Source organism: Hipposideros armiger, unplaced genomic scaffold (genome assembly GCF_001890085.2).
Source record: "Hipposideros armiger isolate ML-2016 unplaced genomic scaffold, ASM189008v1 scaffold_886, whole genome shotgun sequence".
Classification (NCBI taxonomy): Eukaryota; Metazoa; Chordata; class Mammalia; order Chiroptera; family Hipposideridae; genus Hipposideros; species Hipposideros armiger.
This window is the reverse complement of record NW_017732236.1, coordinates 538,453-543,732: the sequence shown is the minus strand read 5'-3', so window position 1 is coordinate 543,732 and position 5,280 is coordinate 538,453.

The following is a 5,280-nucleotide window of genomic DNA, read 5'->3' as shown; positions in this document are numbered from 1 at the left end:
TGCTCTTCCTGGGCAAGGCAGATCAGTTGCCAGCTTCTGGATGGCCACTCATAGCAGCTGCTGGCTGCTGGCTACACACGGTAGCCCATGGCAACCCACCTGCTGTTGCTGGTGACTCACGGCAGCCCAGCTCCAGGTTGAGCTGTTGTTTATCATCTTAGCTGTAGAGGGTGGTGTCACTGGCCCTCATATGTGGGATTAGAACCGGGGCCCTCTGGCATCCCAAGCCAGCTCTTAACCAATGCACCACTCGGCCGGCCCTTATTACCTTTTTATGTTGAAGTCTATTTTATCAGATATAAATATGGCTGCACCACTTTTCTCTTTTTTTTTTTGCTTGAAGTATCAATTTCCATTTGATACTTTTTGCTTGAAGTATCAATTTGATGCCATTTGCTTGAAGTATCAATTTCCACTCTTTCATTTTGAGTCTGTATTTTTCCTTATAGCTGAAATGTGTCTCTTGAAGGTAGCATATAGTTGGGTTTTGTTTTTTTGATCCAATCTGGTACTCTGTGGGATTTTATTGGTGAGTTTAGTCCATTTGCATGTAGGGTGATTATTGATATATGAGCGTTTTCTATAGCTATTTTATCTTTTGTTTTCTGGTAGCTCAGTTTCTCCATTGTTTCTTTTCCTCTCTGTTTCTGTCTTATTTTAGTTTGGTGGTATTCTATGATATCATTTTCTCTCTTTCCTCTCTTGTTATGTGTCTCAGTTCTGGATTTTTTTGGGGGTGATTACCATTAAGTTTATGTAAAAGAAAATTTTATATATACAGTAGTTCTGTCTCTTCAGCAGACAGAACTTATCTCCATTTCCCTTTGTAAGTCAGGTCTTTAAAGGGATGGTTAAATTAAACTGAGACTATTAGCTTGGGGCATAATGCAATCTGAATGGTGTCCTTGTAAGAAGAGATTATGATACACAAGGAGACAGCCAACTGGAGAGGGTAGCTGTCTGCAAGCCAAGGAGAGAGGCCTCAGAGGAAACTAACCCTGTCAGTTCCTTGACCTTGGGCTTCCAGTCCCCAGAACACTGAGAAAATGAATTTTGGTTGTTTAAGCCACCCAGAGTGAGGTGTTTCATTATGGCAACCTGAGCTAACTAATACACTGCCCNCTTAGCTGTAGAGGGCAGTGTCACTGGCCCTCATATGTGGGATCCGAACCGGGGCCCTCTGGCGTCCCAAGCCAGTTCTTAACCATCGCGCCACTTGGCAGGCCCAGGACCCTCAGTTTTACTTCTTCTAATCTTTAATGCTGAGCTAATAGGATAAAATTGGAGGCAAGGTTTTGGTAAGTCATTATTATTATATTTTGGCCTGTGATTATATTTAGACAGGGGCTTGTGCTTCCCTAGTTAGGCTCAGAATCTGATATCCAGCCCGGTTAGATTTGTATGGGCTACCCCAGGATGAATGGGCAATGGGATACCTGCAAATCTGCTACTGATTCTTTCTCTGAGTTCTTCCCAAAGAACGGTGCTGCAACATATCTGGTATAGGTGCTGCTTGGCCATTAGCCTTTGTTTGCATATAACTCATCACTCCTAGTCTCCATTTTACTTTGTGTTGACACAAAACTTGTGTCATTTTCTCTCTGGAATCTATTCTTTTTATAAAATTAAATTTATTGGGTTGACATTGGTTAATAACATTATATAACTTTGTAGTGTACAAATGTATAATACATGTACTGTATACTGCATTGTGTGCTCACCATCCAAAGTTTATTCTTCCTCCGTCCCCATATATTTGACCCCCTTTACTCTCTTCAGCCTCCATCCAATCCCGTTCTCCTCTGGTAACCACCATTCTGTTATTTTTGTCTATGAATTTGTTTGTTTTGTTTGTTCATTTGTTGCTTCCTGTTTTATATCCCACATATGAGGAAAATCATATGGTTCTTGACTTTTTCTGTCTGACTTATTTTGCTTAAGCATGATAATCTCAAGATCCATCCATGTTGCCGCAAATGGCACTATTTCATCTTTTTTATGGCAGAATAGTATTCCATTGTGTATATATACCACATCTTCTTTATCCAATCATCTATCGAAGGACACTTTGGTTGTTTCCATGTCTTGGCCACCATAAATAAAGCTGCAATGAACATCGGAGCGCATATATCTTTACAGATAAATGTTTTCAGATTTTGTGGGTAGATACCCAGGAGACGGATTGCTGGGTCACATGGTAATTCTATTCTTAGTTTTTTGAGGAACTTCCACACTGTTTTCCATAGCGGCTGTACCCATTTACATTCCCATGAGCAGTGTATGAGGGTTCTTTTTTCTCCACAGCCTCTCCAACACTTGTTATTGCTTTCTCATTACTAGGCATTCTAAGCAGTGTGAGGTGGTATCCCATTGTGGTTTTGATTTGCATTTCCCTAATAGCTACTGAAGTTGAGCACCTTTTTATATATCTGTTGGCCACTTATATGTCTTTTTGGGTAAAGTGTCTGTCCTCTGCCCATTTCTACTTGAATTGTTTGGGTTTATGCTGTTGAGTTGTATGAGTTATGTGTATACTTTTGATACCAGTCCCTTATTGGAGGAGTTCTTTGCAAATATCTTCTCCCATTCAGTTGGTTGTCTCTTGTTTTGGTGATGGTTTCTTTTGCTGTGCAGAAGCTTTTGAGTTTGATATAGTTTCATTCATTTATTTTTTGCTTTTACTTTCCTAGCCTTTGAGATCAAATTAATAAAATCCTCTCTGAACCCAAGGTCCAAAGCTTTAGAACCTATGCTTTCTTCTATTCAACTTATTGTTTCCAGTCTTATGTTTAGAACTTTGATCCATTTGGAGTTAATTTTGGTACATGGTAACAGATAGCAGTCTAGTTTCACTCTTTGGCACATGGCTTTCCAATTTTCCTGGCACCATTTATTGAAGAGGCTGTCTTTTCTCCATTGTATGTTTTTGGTTTCTTTGTCAAAAATTATGTGTCCATATATATGTGGGTTTATTTCTGGGTTCTCAATTCTGTTCCATTGGTCTGTGTGTCTGTTTTTCTGAAAATACCATGCTGTTTTGATTATTGTAGCTTTGTAGTATAAACTGAAGTAGGGAGTGTAATACCTGCAGCCTTGTTCGTTTTTCTCAGGATTGCTTTGTCTATTCAGGGTCTTTTGTGGTTCTATATAAATCTCATGATTTTTTGTTGTTCTGTTTCTTGAAAAAAATGTCATTGGGATTTTGATGGGGATTGCATTAAATCTATATATTACTTTGGGTAATGTGGCCATTTGAACTATGTTGATTATTCTAATCCATGAACATGGAATATCTTTCCATTTCTTTGTCTTCTTCAATTTCTTTTAATAATGTCTTATAGTTTTCAGTGTATAGGTCCTTCACATCCTTTGTCATGTTTATTCCTAGGTATTTCATTCTTTTTGTTGCAATTGAAAAAGGAATTTCTTAAAATTTCTTTTTCTGAAATTTCATTTTTAGTACATAGTAGCACAGCAGATTTTTGTATATTGATTTGTATCCTGCAACTTTATTTTTTTGTTTATTGTTTCTAATAGTTTTTTTGGTGGAGTCTTTCTGTAAAGGGTTTTCTATAAAAATAATCATGCCATCTGCAAAAAGTGACAATTTGACTTTTTCATTCCCAATTTGGATGCCTTTTATTTCTTTTTCTTGCCTGATTGCTCTAGCTAGGACTTCCAATAGTATGTTGAATAAGTGGTAATAGGGGGCATCCCTGTCTTGTTCCTGATCTTGGAGAAAAAGCTTTCAGTTTCTCACCATTAAGTATGATATTAGCTGAGGGTTTGTTGTGTATGGCCTTTAGTATGTTGAGGTACTTTTCTTCTATACCCATTTTATTAAGCGTTTTAATCATATATGGATGTTGCATCTTGTCAGATGCTTTTTCTGCATCTGTCAATATGATCATGTGATTTTTATCCTTTATTTTGTTTATGTGGTGTATCACATTGATTTATGTGTATATGTTGAACCATCCTTGCACTCCTGGAATGAATCCCCCTTGGTCATGATGTATAATCTTTTTAATGTATTGTTGTATGCAGTTTGCTAGTATTGTGTTTAGGATTTTTGCATCTGTATGCATCAGAGATATTTGTCTGTATTTTGTGTGTGTGTGTGTGTGTGTGTGTGTGTTATCCTTACCAAGTTTTGGTAACAAGGTAATGTTGGTCTCATAAAATGAGTTAGGAGGTATTATGTCTTCTTCAATTTTTTGGAAGAGTTTGAGAAGGACAGGTATTAAATCATCTTTGAATGTTTGGTAGAATTCACTAGTGAAGCCATCATGTCCTGGACTTTTGTTCTTTAGGAGGTTTTTGATGATTGTTTCAATTTCCTTGCTGTTGATTGGTCTGTTTAGATTTTCTAGTTCTTTATGATTCAGTCTAGGAAGGTTATATATTTGTAAGAACTTGTCCATTTCTTTTAGGTTATTGTTTGGGTGGCATACAGTCTTTCATAGTATTCTTGTGTGATTGTATTTCTGTTGTATATATCGTGACTTCTCTTTCATTTCTGATTTTGTTTATTTTTGTCTTTCTTCCTTAGTCTGCCTAGCCTGGGGTTTGTCAATTTTATTAATCTTTTCAAAGAACCCACTCTTTGTTGCATTAATTTTTTCTATTGTCTTTTTCTGTTTCATTTAATTTTGCCCTAATTTTTATTATTTCTTTCCTTCTGCTAACCTTGGGTTTTATTTGTTCTTTTTCTAGTGCTTTAAGTTGTAATGTTAGGTTGTTTATGTGGGATTTATTTTTGTTTCTTGAGATACTCCTGTAATAATATGTAATTCCCTCTTTTTACCACTATGGCTGCATCCCCCAAATTTTGATATGTTGCATTTTTATTCTCATTTGTGTATCTTTTGTTCAATATTTTATTTATTATTTGACGTAGATGTTCTTTAGTGGTATTTTGTTTAATCTCTACATATTTGTGGTTTGTCCCACTTTCTACTTGCAGTTGATCTCTAATTTCAAAGCATTGTGTTCACAGAATATGCTTGGTACGACTTCAGCCTTCTTAAATTTATTGAGGCTAGTTTTGTATCCCAACATATGGCCTGTCCTTGAGAATGTCCCATGTGCACTAGAGGAGAATGTATAACCTGATGTTCTGGCAGGAAAGGCTCTGTAAATGTCGATTATGTCCATTTGGTGTGATGTTACATTTAAGGCTGATATTTCCTTATTGATTTATGTTTTGGATGATCGACCCATAGCTGTCAATGATGTATTTAGGTCCCCTACTATAATTGTGTTTTTGTCAGTTTCTCC